The sequence below is a fragment of the Suricata suricatta genome, chromosome 6 (assembly GCF_006229205.1).
Source record: "Suricata suricatta isolate VVHF042 chromosome 6, meerkat_22Aug2017_6uvM2_HiC, whole genome shotgun sequence".
Lineage (NCBI taxonomy): Eukaryota > Metazoa > Chordata > Mammalia > Carnivora > Herpestidae > Suricata > Suricata suricatta.
The window spans coordinates 63,087,831-63,107,994 of record NC_043705.1 but is presented as its reverse complement, the minus strand read 5'-3'; the positions used below and the strand labels follow the sequence as shown (position 1 = coordinate 63,107,994).

Sequence of the window (20,164 nt, the reverse complement as noted above, 5' to 3'; positions counted from 1 at the left end):
AGGGATATACAGGTAGGTATTTAAATCTTAGCCAGAGAGTGTCTCATTTTTACCTTGCAGGATTAAAGATTTCAGAAAGACAGAGTGTGGTTTGGTAAATAAATTGTGTCAGGTGTCCCAGTTAAATAAAGGGCATATGAATCTTCAGAAAATAAACTGGTTTTAAAATTCTAATCTCAAATACATAAGTTATTTTATCACGTGTATGTAAAATTCCTGTGGGAAAAACAGATGGTGTGGTGACATGTAACCCATAAATAAAATGTCTGAGGTCAGTAAATTAGTCATAAGTATTTTGAGTGAATATTATGAGAGAGTTCTTTGAGGGAAAGGCAAAAAATTTAATAGACAAGTACCCTGATTTTCTGAAGTTTTTATCTCCCAATGAAATACAACTCAGGGAGGAGCTCCCATCTCTACAGTTTGGGCGTCTTAAACCGTGTCATTGTTATTCCTGGCAAAAGGCCCATAAACCTCTACTGTGTGATGGACACTTAAAGGCAGATTCCTCCAGAAAAAGTCTTCCTCCTTTTCTTGATTCCATTCTTGAAGTTCCAACATTAGTGACTTTGTTATGTTAAAAGCATTGACAGATATTTGTGAAATGCTTGTCAGAACACTAGAACAAAAGGCTGTAATAGTAAACCATAAAAGAGAAAATACGTATGACCCGTAATTCTATGAAAAGATATTCTGCTTTACTAATAATCATAACATATGCATTTCTAGCAAAAATAGTTGTGCCAGTATTTACAACAGTGAAAACTAAATATAGTCTAAATGTCCATTAATATGTTAAAGTATGTTATATCCATTTTTAGAACTGCACTGTTGCTGCTGGAATAAGATTTAGATTATATTTATTGACACACAAAGCTGTCTATGGTGCATAATTGAGTTAAAAATCAGTTTACACAAGATCTTGCATAAAATGATACCATTTCTGCAAAATTATATACCCATACCTATAACTGTCTGTAAATGTGTGTATGTCTGATGTGTCTCTGGGTAACTGGTTAGCCTGGGGATTTGTTACTTTCTTCTTGGCCTTTTCTATACTACTCAAAAATTTTAAATTACTCTAGATCATTTTACAAATAATGCCCCAAAAATAATGTATGTCATTTGTAAACCTTAACATGCTTTTAAAAAGTAAGTTAGCTGTTAGGTCTCCAAATGGGCCGAGTTAAAGTTTAGCAGATAATTTCTGCGCTTATCGATCACCCACCTGCATCAGTACACTATTAGGCCTTTGTATAAAAGAACAAAACATAGTGTGTCTCCACTTTCTCATTGCTTATGGTTTTGCATATGAAATATACCTATAAATAAATCAGTATAAATCCATGCCATATGAATGCACATGATAATATGAAAATGAAAAGGACAAAGGATATTGGAGGAAGAATAATCGCCTGCGTATGGGGTAGGAGCTGGAGGTCAGGGAACTGGAATAGAAGAATTGAGGCATGGGCAAGGGTTAAAAAGAAAGGGTAAGAAGTTTTCAGGAAGATGGGGAGGTAGATAGTGTGAGAGCCAGAAGGAGGAGAAGAGAGCACTAGGACAGCGTTAGGTTTGGCCAAGATGTAGCAGTGAGAACCTCTAAGGTTCAGGGCAGCTATCCATGGGGGGCATGGTCCCAGACCCCAGGGGATGCCTGAAACCATGGAGAGTACTAAAGCCTCTATGTACTGTTTTTTTCTTCTATACACGTACTTATAATAGAGTTTAATATATAGATTAAGCACAGTAAGAGATTAGTAGTAACTAATAGTGAAATAGAACAATTACAATATACTGTAGTAATTATGTGATGGGGTCTCTCACAATATTTTACTGTACTGTACTCATCCTTCTTCTTGTTGTTGATGTATGATGATAAAATGCCTATGTGATGGGGTGAGGTGAAGTGAATGATGTAGTCACTGTGACGTGCCTTAGGCTACCAGTGACCTTCTGATGGTTTGTCAGAGCAGGATCCTGTGTTTCCTGACTGCACTTGAGCAAGGGTCACAAACTACAGAATGTGAAGCTGTAGACTGGCGGGGGTGGGGTGGGGCGGGGCACTACTCTAGCTGAAAATGAGACTGGACATGCAGGTTGGAGAGAGACATACAAAATGTTTCCCAGGATTAGATGTTGGTTCTGATCGCCTTTTACAAGCTGGTCTAATTACTGGATACAGTTGTTACTTTAATCAATTATGGCAGGGTTTTATAATTTAGTCTTCATGGGAGTGTCTCCATTTAATTTTGTTCTTTATGAACAGCTGATATATGAATTCACCAGTTTACCTGGCTTTTCCACGGGCTCTATTGGTAGATTTTGATTGATAAACTCATGGCAGTAAAATAAACAGTAACTGGGATCTACTCCATCGTTCTTGTAGACACTCACATAGCTATGCATGTCTAGTGGCTTTGCATGCTGGCAGGCTGTCATTTAGTTGGAGCAGTTATCAGCCAAGTCAGGCAGAGGAGACTGCAGCCTGAAAGCTGTCGATTTCTACATCAGTGGTCACTAAGATAAGCACTACTGCCTGTACCAGAATTCTTCATTATTAAGTCACAGATCCTTGTTCTTCTTCTCATGCAATGTTATTGCAAAACATATCACATAAGGAGCTACTCAGAACTTCCATTGAAGTGGGAATTAGAAGGGTGGCCTATAGTGAAGATACTTGAAAATTACAAGTAGAAAGAAAATTAGGCTGATGTGCAACTAACTTCAGAAACTAATCAGTAGTAAAATACTTTAAGACACAATTTCAATTTCTCTCTGCACATAGACATGATTCAGCAGCTTTCTTCTCTAGGTCTTCCAACATCTTTGAATTGATGGTGATTTCACTGTCCATGCTTCTCGGACCAGGTCCTTGATGGTGTAGCTGATTGTATCCCCTGGAGGAGTGATCCTTGAACCCAGACAAAGTTCCAGGAGACTTACACCTGACATTTTGAAATAATATTTATCTGTGGTTTGTTGAGAGGATTTTACAAACTGCTGTCCTATGTTAAGAAGGTGCTGGGAAGAACATGGGATAGAACTGATTACAAAACATGGACAATACAAAGGGCAATGTAAAAGCGACCTAGTAATCATAATATTTTGAAGTCCCTTGCAGTGGAAGGCCAATACCATATATTAGAAATTTGAAACAATATACAACCAGTGCAGCAATTAAAAGTATTTAATGTACAATTGTGTTTTAATATTCATTGAGAAAATTGTCATATATGCAAATACTAGGGAATACAAGGAATTTATTTTTTATTTTAAAACCAAAATGAGAGGCTCCTGGGTGGCTCAGTTGGTTAGACCTCTGACTTCAGCTTGGATCATGATCTCGCAGTTTGAGCCCAGCTCTGTGCTGACAGCGTGGAGCCTGGAGCCTGCTTCGGATTCTGTTTCCCTCTCTCTCTGCCCCTCTCCTGCTTGTGCTCTGACTTTCTCTGTCTCTCAAAAATGGATAAATGTTAAAAAAAAAATGAAAGATACATAAAAAAAGAATACAATAATTAGAAACTCTCAAAAATTGTTCAACTCTTTGATGCTTTAAACAGAAAATAGGGACACCAAGGTGGCTCAGTCGGTTAAGCATTTGACTCTTGACTTCGGCTTAGGTTGTGATCTCAGTTTGTCAGTTTAAGCCCTGCAATGCGTTCTGCACTAAGTGTGGAACCTGCTTGGGATCCTCTCTCTCCCTCTGTCTCTGCCCCCACCCCCATTAGTGGACTCTCTCTCTTTCAAAATAAATAAACTAAAAAAAATTTTAATAGAAACGAAGTTAGGTTAGTTTGTTTAGTGATTGCCACAGAGGGGGATGTCTGGATTGGGAGTGAAGAGCTTCAGGTTTTGGCCCTAACTTAATCTGACAGGATAGTGTGGAGATCAAACTCCTGGCTTCAGAGGCAGGCAGCCAGCGTTCAAGCCTCTCTCCTGACTTGTTAGATGTGTGCCCTTGGGCAAGTCATATGACCTCTCTGAGTGGTCTATTATATGCAGGTGATAGTAACTTCTACTTAAAGGGCGAGATGAAGAAAAATACATTCAAAGCCCTGGCACATAGTAAGTACTCTGGAGATGTTACATACTTTCATTCTTACTTACCAGTTAGATCCCCTTGGGCAAAACTAGAATCATTTATCATTCATAAGGTCTACTTCTTTATCTATAAAGTATGGAGACTAGGCAAGAAGATAAAAGGTAATAAATTGGTATTGACAAAAATATTCAATACTCAGATCTATTCTGTAAGCACTTCAAGCTAAAGCCCTTTTCTGGAGGTTCACAGCTTCCAACCACAACTTAAAGAAGGCTCAGAGAAGCCCTTCGGTAAAGAACTCTTTATTTCTGTTAACCTAACATCTTACACTGTGTTTATACATGAAATACTTATACTTTTCAAAACACCTATTAAAATCTCTTAGAATAGTTTGAGTTATACTGGATTAGGCATTTTCCACAGTGTCATTCTGGTCTATGAATGACTCTTTTCTGAAAATTATACTTTTATTTGGAAATAATTCAAATTTACAGGCAGAAAAAGCAAAGGTAGAATTAATTCAAAGGATACTCATACAACGTTTGCGTTGAATTCACCTATGTGAACATTTGCCCCATTTGTTTTATCATTTGCTTATTCTCTCTATCACATGGCTCTTTATCCCTAAATACTTCAATGTGTATTTCCTAACGGGATTGTTCTCTAGCATATCCATGGTTCAATGATAAACTTCAGTAAATTTAACATGGATACAGTACTTTAATTATTGTCCATTTTCTAATTTTTCAAGTTGATCCTTTATAGCATGTTTCCCTCCAGTATAGGATCTAAGTCAGATAATATATTTAGTTATCATGACTCATTAGGCTCCTCTAATCTATAACATTTTCACATCCTTTCTGTACCTTTCATGACACTGATATTTCTCTTCTGTTTGAAATAGAGCATTTCTCAATTTGGGCTTGCCTGACTGTTTCTTCATGAAAGTTCAAATTCAGGTTATTAATTTTTTTAATAGTTTATTGTCAAATTGGTTTCCATATAACACCCAGTGCTTCTCCCCACCAGGTTATTCATTATTGGCCAAACACTATGTAGGTAATGTGTCCGTCTGAGGATATCACATCAGGGTGATGCCCATTTATTCCTCATTGGTGATAATGTTTTTGTTCACGTGGTCCAAGCGTTATTGATTTCTGCACTCTATAACTGCTATTTTTTTCTTCTTTACCATTAATGAGCAGTCTATGGGGACATAATTTAAGACAATGCAAATATCTTGCTCCTTGTCAAAATTCTCCCTAAATTTAGCATCTAGTGATAATTTTTTGTCAAACCTAATCTTTTCTATAGTGGTTGTGAAATGTTGATTTTTCAACTTCAGCATTCTTTCCACATTTATTGGCATTCAATCTTAAGCAAGAGCCCTTCCTCTTTATCTACCTATTTGTTATTTAATTATTGATACGGACTCACGGATTCCTACTTTTTCAATAGCTTTAAAATTCAGTATTGTTCTTCATTATTTTAGTCAACAAATTAGTCCAGATCTGGACTGTGGTGGAGGGGGGTTCCTTCAAAGAGACTCTTTATTCTTATGACATAACCTATTATTTTCTTTACATTTTCTGGTATAACAAAATAGTCAAGGCTCATCTTGTACGTTCTTGGTGCTAGCCCTGGAATAAGCTACTTCTCTGCGGAGTTCTGGTATTAGAGAGACTACATATGCTCATTGCTTTTAGAGTTTCATTGTTTCTTGTCCCTGTGGGAAAATCTTTTTATTATCCAAATATCATGGCGATAGATGATGGATGGATGGATGGATAATTTTTTGGTCAACTCTAAGAGGAAAAATGTAGCAACAGGGGGACAAAGTTTAACTCTTAACTGATACAAGGATCTGATCCCCAAATATAATGAACCTCTAATATAATGGATTGAATATCACCCAATTTTGTGGGAAATTTTCATTTGTATTTTAGATCTTACAATAAAGGTATAAAATTTTCGTATTGATGTCTTCACCAGTTGACGTTCAATTTTCCTCACTTTCCTCAGGCTGTTAAGATATCTTAAACAGCTTAGTGAGTACACAATCTCAATACAGTTTTTTTAGAAATTTGCACAGAATGTAAATTGGTTTGATGTAGGTTAACGTGAACCAAAAGAAAAGCAATTTATTGTAATGACATAGGAATGCCTTACAAAACCAAAGAGCTACCTTGTGCTCACGCATCACGAAGTGATCCAGAGACTGTCAGGAGCCTCTCATTTTGGCGTCTTTTTAAGTGTCTGTCCAGCTTTCCCTACTTCTACAACATGTCTTTCACAATCTTTGAATTTATAGCTGATGATTTTTGCAACATGTGGACATAATCTAATAATCTTTAAATCCTAATTCCATAATTAGGGTAAGAGGATCTGATTGGCTGAACCCAGGTCAGGTGTTCACCCCTGACCCAATCAACCATGGTAATGGAATATATGCATGGCTGGGATAGGGTTCATTTCTGTGAATTTAGAAAATTGTTTTAAGATAAGTCAGGAGTCTTTGTAAATTAGGCAGAGTATTATAAAAAAGAGGTATACTATGTGCATTCATATGTCATATATGGTATGGAATCTTCCTAAACATATAAATGAAAGGAAGCATGCCAGAATGAGAATTTCACTGGAAAGAGAAGACGTAAGTAGACTCAGTGTATGGAAAATTTATTTTCCTTAACAAGGGTAAAGGAGTATAAAATAGCCTTGGAGTACATATATATCAGTTCTTAAAACCCCTTTTAGAATATGTGTGTATATTAACAATGGGAGGTAAAGTTAGAATTGCAGTGAATTTTACTTTGCTTTTTCCCTACTCACTATTTTTGTAAGCTTTACAGTGCTAAGTGTATTATTATTATAGCTATTAGGACAACCAAGCATGTGGGCATCAGTGACATTTTACTGATTAGTAAATTTGTTTGCATCCCTTGGAGGGATCTGCATCAGAGATGCCAGCAGTTGGAGTTTATTGGGATTGATCTTGTACACAGTGAAGGCAGATGGTCCCAGGAAGCATGGGCACCATTCACAGTATGAGAGAATCAGGTGACAACAGGAAATAATAAAAGGATTCATTTTATATGTATAGCTCTTTATGTAGAACCCTTTTGTACATACTATTTTATTGGATTTTTATTCAAAAAACCCATTTGGTGAAATCTGAGAGCATTGGCCATATCAAATCCATTTTCCAGATGTGAAAACTGAGGCCTGGAGAAGTTATGCCAAGAGCTCAGAGCAAGAAGTTGAACCAGGATTTATATGTGGGTCTTCAGACTCCAGTGCCCTTTGTTCAATTCCATAATACTTAAAGGCAACATGCAAGAGTTTAAATCCTGGCCTTGTGTTTGATTGGACTAGGCCTGGTGCTGAGGTGGGGGCTGGGTGGCAGTTATGTGACTGACCCATGGATGAACAAACAGGAGCACGCTGCATTTATATTCTAGATGTCTAAGAAAAAGAAAAATTGCCATATTCTCTCAATGGGTAAAGATTTGACCCTGAATCTGTGAATTAAAAAAATCATTTGTTAGCTTTATAAGATCACATATTAATTTTTTTATTTGTACAAAACAAATTTTATTTTTTACTAAAAAGAAATCCAAGTTGAAATTGGTATAGAATTCAGAATAAGAATATAGAAAGAACTTGAAATTACTGAGTCCACTTCAACAAGGAGTCTTTTCTAATAAGAGGATTACTGACTGAAACCCGCATGAGAGAGGGCAGGGTCACAAAGATGTCTGCAAAATGGTGCCACTTGCTGAATATGTACTCTGGGTATGTCACTGGCTTTTCCCTCTTATTCAGATACTTGGTTTCCCAGGCGGGGAAAGGCATCTTCTCTTCTTTGGATGCCCTTGGCACTTTCGCTTTTGTACAGGTTGTGTTTGTAACAGGCACTTAGCAACATGTTTTCCAGTCCATGTTTTTCAACCACTGCTGTGTGCTTCCCACACTGATTTTGACTTTCATCTTTGAAGCCTACCGATACTGTTTTCTGGATTTTAAATGCTGGCATGGCTGGATGACAGTCCCCAGGAAGATGTGTACTACATTTCATGCTTTTATGCTATGGCTTTGACATGCCATTGGATGTCAGACATAGACCAGTATGACTTCCAACTCAAAGTCCTTCACTGTTTCAAGTGGAAGGAAGCTGGAAAATGGTACCTGGGGAATTGTCCTTTATGATTAAAATCCCTGCACCAACTTTCTTCATATCAAAAGAGGAGGGGGAAAAGACAGGTGCAGTCTTACACAAACATACTTTTTCTTAAACAATCCAAACAAAAGTTATGCTAGCTGTCAAGGCATATAAAATCCCAAGTATCTGCCAGCAGTCTGTGAGACCACACTGCAAAATCGGCGAGGCCCCTCAAACACATTTAAAAGAAAGAGGTCATGACTCAATCAGATTCAACTTACTTCTTGTTAGTTTCAGTTTAAGGGTTGAATTTGCTTTGTTGCATCTGCATTTTCTGATATTGTTAAGTGAGTCAAGAGACCTCTCGGAGTTCAGCAGCAGGGAGGGGAGAAAAGTCTTTTTCAATGTAATGGCCGTATTTTAGTTAACATGTTGTCAGTCTTTAATGACTAGTGGTGTAACAGCTGGTTTTGATGTAATTTCTTTTGAGACCACTAGATTACAAGCAGTTTATTGCATTCTTCCTCTCAGACTGCTCCCTGGATACAACCTAAAGTCAAAAGGTTAAAGGTCTAAAGCCATAATCTAAAGGATTTGTCATCATTTAACAGGTCACTTGTTGCTATGTACTATGCAAACTAAAAAAAATTGTAGTAAGCCTGCCACTCTGAAAGATACATATGTATATATATACACACACACACACACACACACACACACACACATATGTAATTTTTTCTATTTCAGTAAGAAGGAATTGAGAATATCCATTGGAGACAAATTTCCAGAAATCAAATAGTATACTTTAAGTTTGCATAGATATGTGGAAGTCTTCATAAGGGTGGAATAATAAGTTTAAAAATTAATTTAACTGTTACTGGAAGGATCTAATATTGAGAAATTAACTTCTGCAGAAACATGTTAACATGATATTGGGTCTTTGAAAGGGCTGTAGGTAACGTATCCCAAACTAAAAGTGAGGCAGACAAAAGAATGGGGTCAGACAACTCAGGGAGGTTCTAAAGGTCACAGAGCCCTATTGTTGGTTCATTGCAGATTTGTAGCTTTTCAATCTGTCAGAGTCTGACAGTTCGGCTGTGCTGCACCAGGCAAGGGCCTTCTTTGTTTAAGGGAGGAGGTATTCTTTGAAGAGTGGACATGGTAAAACAGAAAAACAGAAAACCCAGAAGACAATGTATGAAACAGAAGCCTTTTTCCTTCTTGTTATCAATGGCAGGCTTGAGTTATGCAGAGTGTGTGTACTTATATAGAGTTTTAAGAAATATACAGCTGGTTACCATTCTGTTTGCCTTCATGCTAGGTTAGAATTTTTTTTTAAAGTCATATTTTTATGTTCTCACAAAATGCTGTTAAGTAAAATTTTGGAAATGTTCCTAGAGCATTGAGAGTCTTTTGAACTCATGGCTCATCCATAGCATCACCATTTTGGACTCGGCTTCAAGATGGTGACATGTTGTTCATTCACTCAAACCCATTTTCTGTGTATCTGTTGCCCTCTAGGGACTCTAACATGAAAAGAAACATCCAATATGGCCTTTGGCAGGAATTATTATGCTGTTGGTTTTTCTTCCCATCACACATTTAAATTTCATCTCAACTTTCACTCTTGTAAACTTGTATTTAAAATTCCTGGGCTCTGAGTAAAATTAGTTTAAAAAAACCCAACCTGAATTATTCTTTCAGACTAGATATATGGCAAGTTTTACAACTTGGTAATCCTACTTATTTTCTATTTGGTTCCGTGAGTTTCATGGAAGTAGAAACATAGTAGAACTTTTGAATCACTCTGTCTACCTCGACATTTGGGAATCTTCATTTTCATTGTAGGCTGCAACCTACTTCTAATAATCTTGTATAAAGATAATATGGTGATGCGTATTATTGCCTGAGAAATAACTATGGAATAAAAAAAGAATTCACTCTAGTAGTAGTAACGTGAGAAAGATTTCTGAATGTGAAATGTTAGTTTTCTATTATATTTAGGAGGTCAGATAAACTTGTATATCTAAAATGTTTAGTTGAAAGTCATGTTTATGCTAAACCCATAGTTTCTTCAGAGAAAAAGAAACAACCCATATTAACTGGACATGTTTTAGACATGTTTTAGTTCTAGACTATGTCTTCCTTGGTCACAGCTGACTACGTGGGTGCCTGACCTCAGTATAATCATCAGCAGGCCCAACAGCTGCCCTATGAGGTCAGCTGGGATGAAAAAATATTCTGACCCAATGCTTACTTTTACAGATACTTAAGAAATACGGAGAGTATCACACAGTTGGCAGCTAATCATAATCATCATGATGCCAAAGTATACGGTCTAGAGTTATGATGAAGGAGATGCTGTGAGATGGTGAAGTGATATAAAGTAAATCCAGTTGGTAAGAAGGAGAGAGGTGAACACAGGAAAGCAACCTAACACTGTGATAGAACTGTGTTATATAATGGTCAGCACTGAGATAGAATTCTATAGAATCTGGCTGCCATGATCCCTAGAGCTGATATAAATGAATGACTGTAGTCCAGCCTCCTCAGGAGAGATTGTGTGTCATTCCTTCCATTACATGTGGTAACTTCATTGCACCTGAAAGAGTGCATTCCATTCCATATAATAGAATCCCCATGGTCAAGGTATCAAAGAATTTTCTAACTAATCAGGCAAAGAAAAGGTTTCCCTAGTATGTATGTAGCTCATGTAAAAACTGTTGTCTGGATGTTTAGACTAAAATTGTCTTTAGTCAGTGTTTGTGAGCCTAGCTTGTTGGTGGAGATGACGCTGGTACAAAAGCATGTATTACTCTTTGTTATCACCTACTTTTCCAATTTTCATTTCCTTTCTGCCAACAGACATGTCAGGAAAACTCTCTTGTTACCTCAATACAGGTTCTTTAAACCTGTTTACTTAGTGGTATTGACAAATGACAGTTGTAGAGAGGTAAAAAAAAAATGAATGTTATTTGTGAAATCATTTTTTAAATAAAAGAAATTACTCAAATAGGAAGAATTGTTACTCTGTTTCTGGATTACTAACTGGATCAGTCCTACCTAGAAGTGGGGCCTTAAAATCTGTACTTCATCTCTTGGAAGTATAATTGTTTTCCTTCTACTAATTGTTTTGTGATCTCTTAGTTTATAAGAAAGGTTCCTTAATTCTTCTGTTGCTATTATAAATTCATCAATTTCTCTTTGTTGTTCTATTGACTTTGCTTTATGTGTTTTAATGCTACATTGTTAAGCACGTGCAAATTCAAGATTGTTAAATCTTAGAAGTGAATGTGTTTACCATTATATGGTAACTCTGTTTTTCATCTTGCTTCTTACTTAAGGTCTACTATGTCTAGTATGTATATTGTGACAGCAGCTTTCTTAGACTAGTATTTTCTCTGGAGTATACTCTTTCCCAGCCTTTTTTCTATCCTTTACTGCCACACTTCCTATGCCATCATGGATGTAAGGTAGGTGAGCCCTGGGGTTAAGAACATAGCCTCTAGACAAGACTGTTACCTATAGCTGTGTATCCTGGGTTAGATACACAACAATTCTGTGCTTCATTTTCTTCATCTGCAAAGTAGGAATACTTCATTGGTTTATTGTGAGTATTAAATATTTTAGTGTGGGAAAATCACTTAGAACTTTGTTTTATTAAGTACTCAACAAGTGCTAGTTATTTTATTCTTACTCTAATGATAGTAGGTGGTTAAACACAGTTTTGGGGGACACACTGCCTGAAAAATTTGAGTCCCTTTCCACCTCTTCCTAATAATAATTCCTACATCAGGGGTTAGGCTATTATGATAGATGAAGTATTAAATATAAAGAGCTTTAAGATGACCTAGTATGGTGTGCAAAAAGTGTTACCTATTAAGCTTTAGGATGGCTTATGCTAACTGCTTGTGATTGGATTTTTTTTCATCCACTCTGAGAATATCTGATTTACACTTATTTATATTCTAGCTATAAATATATTTTCTCTTTACTATGCTTTTTCAACATTTCCTTCTCCCTTTTCTCCTGATTATTCTTGCTACATTTTCTTTTCTCTTATAGTACGTTGGATGTTTGCATTTTGATTCATTTTTTAAAATTGGATGACTATAAAATAATTTAAATATGTGCTAGATTTAACAAAGTCTATAAGTAATATTTTTCCACTTTTACCAATAAGACCTTTGCATGCTTTAACTCTGATTACTCATTTTTGCTAGCTTTCATTGTTATTATCCATTGTCTTCAATTTTTTTTTTTAGTGTTTATTTTTGAGAGAGAGACAGAGAGTGAGTGGGAGTGGGGCAGAAAGAGAGGGAGACACAGAATCGGAAGCAGGCTCCAGGCTCTGAGCTGTCAATGCAGAACCCACATGGTACTTGAACTCACAAGCCATGAGATTATGACCTGAGCCAAAGTCAGATATGTAACAGACTGAACCACCCAGGCCCCATAATCTTTAAATATATAAAATACACAGTGTGTTATTTTATAGACAATAGCTTTTCAGCCATACACTCATGTTTCCCTATAATTTACTCATATTGCTTTCTTCTGGTTTTGATTTCCCACTTAAAGTCAGAATCTAAGAATCCCACTTAAAATCTCAGAATCTAAGAATGATAAATTCTCTCAGTTTTTTTTAAAAGGAAATATCTTCAATTTGCACTCTTGAATGGTAGTTTTAGATTACCAGCTATTTTCTCTTGCTCTTTAAAGATATTACTCCGTGGTTTTCTAGCATATATCATAATTGGTAAGAAATATATTCTCAGTCTAAATGTTTCATATGTGCATAATCTTTTGTACTCTAATTCCTTTTACATTTTCCTTTCTCTTTGATGTTTTATGTGTGTGTGTGTGTGTGTGTGTGTGTGTGTGTGTGTGTGTGTGTGGGGTGTGTTTATTATAGCTGGGATTAGTTGTAGTTCCTTATTCCATATATTTGTGGTTTTCATATATATTTGAAATCCTTAGCCATCAATCTTTGAATACTACCTCTCTTTTCTTCTAGAATTTCTATGAGATGTATGTTGGGCTTCCCCAGTCTTTGCTCCATGCCTCTTAATCTCTTTTCAATTGCTTTGACTCTGTGTTGTATTTTGAGTAATTTCCTCAGATCTGTATCTTTTGCTTCACATATCATCTCTTTAGTTTTCACATTTAAACCCATCAATTGAGTTTTTAACGTAAGTGACTCTTTTTCATTTCTGCAGGTTCACTTTGAGTCTTTTTCAATTTCATCTGTTCTTTTTTCATAGTGTTCTTTTATTATAGTTTCTATTTTAAAAAGTGTATTGTTTTTCATGGTCTCCTTCAGATTATTTTATTATCTCAAGGTCTTAAAGAGCTACTCTTCCTATTTTGGCTCTGCCCACTTTGTCTCATGGTCAATCATGTACTGTATGATGTGTGGTTTTTGATTGTATACTTTTCTTCAACTGTAGTTGTTTTAAGGGAGCATTTCTGTGCTCTTGATTTTGGAAGTGTCCAAATTCAATGTATTTATGTCAGTTTTTCCTCTGGACACCCTAGAGGTTTAACTGGTCATTAACTAGATTTTACTGTAATCTTTTCATGGAATTTTACAATAATTCAAGAAGCATAATTAAGTTTGCAAACCCATGTGTAGGGAAGAATTGGAGATAGTATTTCTTATGGTACTTGTTTTTGGTTTTGTTTTTTGCCTTCACTTTCCCAGGACAATGAATAGAGTTTTACAATTTCCTTTCCCTAGAATGAAGTTGTTTCAGGATACCAGGTATGTGCATCACATTCCATATCTGCGCCACAGTTCAAATGAGTCCAAGGCCACCTGTCTTGAAACTGTCTGAGTTTCAAGTTTTCAGAGCACTTAACAATAAGAGTTTACTGAATATTTCCCTGGTCTAGCATGGTTTTGACTAACAAGTACATGTCTGTCTTTAGGTTTCTTCTTCATTCTTGGCATCTATGACTTAACATTCTTTCTTTAGAGTGTAGGCATATATTTTAAAATTCTTTAAAACATTTTATTTAGCAATTATATTTATAACTGGATGAGAAAATAGTTTTCTTTCACTCAGAGTGCCCATGTAAGAAAGCTGTAAAATGAAAGAGTTCACCAATATTAGATTAGTAAATTGGTTTCATGTTGTATGCTATGCCTAATAATTGGTAGTGCTTATCTATAGCTTTGGGCTACCCATGCTGTGAAAGTAGGTTTGGAAACAGTGACAAAGAATGTTGTGGTCAATTAGTCTTATCTGCAAGGTGGTAGGAAGTGGTGAGTATTAACATATATGTCATGCATTTACTCACAAGGGTGAAATAATTTCTAAACCTTTTATAGCTCTAAGCCTCTATGTTATCTTACTGTGTAGGTATATATCTTTTAAATCTTTTATTAATTAAAAAAACAATGAAATATTCTTGATTTTTTAAGTTAAAATATAAGATTGAGAATTCTCTATATGATTGTACTATACAATGTCTTGATCTTTGCAAATACCACTCTGCTCACATCTTTTTCTAAACACAAACCACCAACACTTAAGACATTTCAAGAAACAAACAGCATTAAGATATAAGCGTCCATAAACAAAAGCCAAGTGATTCAAACATACGATCTGTCTTTTGTTCAAGGTACTACGCAGCTCCCACAAGCACATTTCGAAACTTGGACCTTCATGGTTTCTTTTGTCATTTTAAAATATGCCAGCCTTCTTTGCCTTACTAAAGTTTTTTTCCCCCCTTAATTCGTCAGACTCCATGGCTTCCTCTGGCACATTTTAGACAAATGTATTACTCAGACTACTGTTGCAAATGAATCAGAATCAACTTCCTGTTTCTGAATATTTCTGTACAGAAGTACCAGGAAGAAGGGTGTGGCACAAAGTACCCCATTAGAGTCTGACATCCTGCGTTTCAAAGGCAGTAATAAAACAGCTTTTTTTCTCTCCTTCCCTTGAGTTAAAATTTATTATCTGTATACCATCATCATTAATCATATAATAAGTATTCATTGGACACCTAGAAAAATAGTTGCTATGGCAAATCTCTTCATCTGAAGAGTAATACGTGAAAGCATTCCTTATGGCTTGATAGGAAAAGAGGCAATAGATAATAATAAGGCATTGAGAAGAGAGTTGGGAAATCTAATGTTATCCAGGTTAGTGTGAATCGAATCATTTTATATTGAGAACTTGTATCTCTCTTTTGTTTAGTAGTCTACTCCCTAGCTTTTAGTTTCATCAGACTCAGACAGTACTAGTCATGTACTGATAGATGTTAACAGTGTCTATTTACCCATTGTTGAGGTAGTTCCCTCATGCTCAGCTTCAAGATAGCAATATGATGTCCGTGAGCATGAAGTGTGGAAGAGATGAATTAAGTCTGCCCTCCTGAGCTTATAAGAGCTGGCTCCAGCATACCAGAGGATAGAACACAGACTTTTAGAAGAAAGGGATTTTGTGTAACCTATTATATGTAACTGTAATAAATTTGCTCCATGGCCTTTATTAAAAGTTGAGTATTTAAAACCTTAAACCTTCCCTACCAAACCGATTAATTTCCAGCAATTAATAGTGAAGAAACAGAGACCATTATATGAAAGAAATTAAATGTGTGGATATATCTAAACTTTATTGTTAGACTTCAGTTTCTGTATTATATCTAAACTCTATTGTTAGACTTCAGTTTCTGTATTATATCAAATCTTTACTTAAAATATCAAACAGGTAGCAAATGAAAGGATATCACCTCTTTCTGCTTCCATCTTTATCCACAACAATGCCTAAAAGTCACATATTGTCCACAGTTTGAAAAATAAACATTTACAGGCTTGATAGTAAAGCCAATCTGCAAAAAGAGTTGAAATAATCTTTTAAAATAATTCATTTTGTTGGGAGGAAATTAGTATATTTGATTCCATTTATGCATAACATAATTTGTCTCCAAGATTTCAAATAATATAATGGGCTAATTTCACTCATTCATTCAACATTAGTTTTTGGGGACCTGCTATGTGCTAGGTGTCATTAGGACACAGAAGTGAACAAAACAGAAAAAAATCTTTACCCTCATGTGGCTTACATTTGGGGGAGGGAACAATAAAAAAAATCAATAAGCAATATGATAAATAGGGGTCATTGCTAAGGAAATAAAATAAAAAAGGGTAATATAAATTTAAGGTTAAAATTTTAAGTAGGTCAGTAGAGAAATTGCTGCCACCATAAGGAGAAATCACCCATGGTCTTGACCTTTGCCTTGTGTTAGTCTACGAGGAACTCTACTGACCAACCCATGTACCCAAAGCCAGTTCTGAAAAACAGCAAGTTTCTAAAGCCTTTGAATAGGCATTTCTTTAGTCTGAAACTACAGAAGAAAGAAAACACATCTAATGATGTATTTAAGAGATAGAGCCTGTAAGGGGACTTACTACAATGAGACGGGAGAGAAGTTTTCTTTGTCTTCACTGATAAAGGCCCAGGGAAGAGAAGGTCAGCAGTAACAAAAGGGAAGAAAAGGCATACATTTTTCCCTTGGATTCTTATTTTTTGCAAATTAAAAAAAAAAGGTTAAACATGGAAGATTTTGTGTAAAGATTTTGAGATAATGAATTCAAAATCAGTTATAAGTTAATAAAATGCCACTGTGCAGAGCATCCGCCATGTAAAAAAAAAAATCCAGATATTCTCAGTGTAACTACTGTAGAGAGTTTGGATGGCAGAGCAAGGGCAGGAATGCACATAAAATAAAGAAATGAGTGGAAGCTTTGGCAATATTTTGGTGAAAGGTAATTATTATAATCTCTTTAAACCTACTCCTATACTTAAAAACATTAAAGATTAAAGGTTATTAAAGGTATAAAGGTTACTTCACTCCAACTATACAGTATGCCATACATTGACAATATGCAAAATACAACATGTATTTCAATGACTGAGGCCTATCTTTCAGTTTTGAATGCAAAAGTTTTGGCATTGCCTCTGCAGGATGGTAAATGCTAAGATGGAGGTGTGGTGGGATGGAGATTTGTGGAGATTCAGGATAGGGGCAAAGGGGGTGGATTTGATCTTGGTAATTCAGGGCCTGGGAATTCAAGTCGTCTTCAGAGTACACACTTGGGCAGGTTTTATTCAAATAAATGAAAAATTGGCATATGAATGACTTAGAAAGGGTGTAAACTTGCCTTATAAGCAGTCTATGGAGACGGAGAATCCAATTTGATAGCAACATTCGAGAAAGAAAATTTTAGCAAAAAATCACAAAGGGCCTTTTGCTCTGTAAAAAGAGTTCTTTTGGCAACGTGCCTACACTTTCACATAAGACTCCTGCTTAAACTTTTTTTATACATACATTTTCTGTCCCCCCGCCTTCTCAAGTTTAGCTTGAAAGTACTTCTACAGCATTATTTCTATTTTATCTTATTCTCATTATGGCAGTTCCTAAAATAAAATATACAAATGCTTCTTGCTTTCGCATTTTTTTAATGGTTCAGAATGCTGAAGGCTGTGGATGTGGTAATAGACAAAAAATTCCGTGAGAGAAAAAGCATCACAGATACACAGGAATTTCAGAAGATACACTGGCGATATTTGAGAATTGTTAATTTTAGATTTTCTGTGGTAAAATACATAAACTGCCATTAAACTATATGTCCCTTTCTATAAATTGCTTTAAAGGGAAAAATTGAGAAAACTCCTAAGATCATACATATTGTCTAGCCAAAAACTTAATGCAACTTTCATTGTTACACTTATCTCAGAATTCTCAGTAAAATAAGTAAAGAAATCAATAGCCCCCTAATTGGTAGAAACTCTTGGGGTGGTTGTATAAAGTTCATTACCGTTCAGACATTTAATAAGCAAATGTCCTCTCAGCAACTCCAAATGGCTTCAGTCCTTATTGAACACAATTCTCTTTTCAAACCATTGATGTGAAATGATTCTATTGACACTAGCTATTGAAGACAACCTTTAGTTGGAGGGAACTATGTCCAACATTTATCTCTATTGGTGGAATTTTTTCATTTTATTTATTCTTCTTTTATTTTTTTTACGTGAGAAGGAAAAAACAAAGATCAAACACATCTACAGAACAAAGCAACAGGGTTCACACCAATGTGCAAGGATGGGAAGATTCTGCTCTCGGTTGCTCTGAAAAGCCCTGATGCATTTCCCCATACACAGGCATTAGCAGTGGATGCCTCTGCTGCTGGCACAATGCCTGAGAAATGTATTTCTCATTTAACTTGCAGTATCCATGCTTTTTTGGACATATCTCTTGAACTTCTTTTTCTTTCTTAGTTCCTTTCCTTTCCTTTTTGTTAATAGAAGGTAAATTTTGAAAGAAGCATGTGTGTAGTTACTTATTAGATTTGGAGATGGAACATTACCTTTTCAATCTTCCAGGTGAGTATTTGAAAAAGGGTCTGTACCCAAATTGCTTGAACTGAAGGTTTTTATTCCAAGTTAAGTTGTGGTACCAGTTGAGTAAAGACAGTCAGAAAAGTCCTGAGCATGGCAGGGTTTCTCTTCCTTTTGGTGTTTGAAGTCAATGCTCACTACACATCTACCATCCCCTGGTCCTTTAATCAGTGTCCAGCCTGTCCGGTGAGAATAACCCCAGGATGATGCCCTAGACCAGACCATGGGCAGCACCTCTTTGTCCCTCTCACATGGATGGGACATGATTCCACAGGATTAGCCAACAATTATATGCTCTGAACTGACCAATTCAGTCAATTTACTGTGCAAAGTAAATTGATCCTTCAGAACAAAGGGTTCTGTCAGCAGGGAGCTACCTGAGAAAGCAGCATGCCTATGTAAACAGTTCTGTCCTTGTCCCAGTGTGGAGTGGCCCTGCGCCATATGGTGCCACTATGAACTTATTAGCTGACGGATTAACTGATCTCCGCATTTGGGATCCCCAGTTTCCAGCTGTGAGAATGATTGATGGGCTAACTACTGCTCCAGTCTTGGAAGTTATTTCCTCCATTTAACAGAGTCAAGAAGACAGAAAATTGCCCCCTTTGTAAATGCTAATCTCACCACTCCTTCGAACACCCAACATAGCAATTTATTCAAGGCAAAGTCTTAAAATTGGTATAGTGCACATCAAATGCATACTAATTAGCAATTTCTTTTGAAGGCTCCATCACTTATTAAGGGTCTCCTTTTCCATATGTTCATCATGCCCCACTTCACCCTTTAATTACAAAACAGCACTTTCAACTAATTGTGAGAAGGTATATTGTGTCCGGAATCTGTATTAAACACTATACCTTCTGAGGCCTAATTTAGGGTCACATCGAAGGCAGACAGATAAGCAAGCAAAAAAGCTCACAACTGTCGTCTGCAATTTTAGGCATATTTGGGCATTGTTCAGAAGGAGCATTTTATTTAAGATGGCAGCTATGACACGCATCCGTGGACATTACAACAAGCACTGGGTAGAAAGAATGGGATTAATCTTAGGTTAATAATTGGGATGTTTTCTAGTTTGAGAAGAACTTACATGAGCCCAACAGATACATGATAATATTATTTGCAACTTAGCAATTTCTTCACCTATGAAGGGGCCACACAATTTTATAAGGCTTCTCATTTGTTATTAGATTTAAATGCCTTGTCATTTAAGTATAGATACCATAATGTACTATAGAAAGCAGAATTTTGCAAATACTTACCTGAATGATACTTAAATTCTCATCTCTTGTGAAATGTTGATGTTTTCCTTTCTTAACACTCACTCAGAGCCTTCAAGCTACCCAGGTAACTCTAACCTTGATCCCAATGATATGACTATCACTTACAGTTTGTTATTTGATGATAAAGAATTGATCAGCTCCTTTCTCTGGCCCTTTATTTCCACAGAATTTTCTAACAATTTAGTGGAAATTCCTCCTTGTGACATGGACACCCAGAGAAAGAACTGGTAGGAATTTAGGGTTCAGATCTACTTGATGTGCAAGA

At 36.1% G+C, this 20,164-nt stretch overlaps 1 long non-coding RNA gene across 1 annotated transcript; it reads right to left on the bottom strand.

Annotated features, from left to right (window-relative positions):
• Window positions 1-14,241: 14,241 nt before the first annotated feature.
• Window positions 14,242-19,947, bottom strand: LOC115294461. Its single transcript, XR_003909897.1, has 3 exons — window positions 19,879-19,947; window positions 15,948-16,046; window positions 14,242-14,290 (listed from the first exon to the last, which is right to left on the bottom strand). It is a non-coding gene; the product is annotated as an uncharacterized LOC115294461 (long non-coding RNA).
• Window positions 19,948-20,164: the final 217 nt, after the last annotated feature.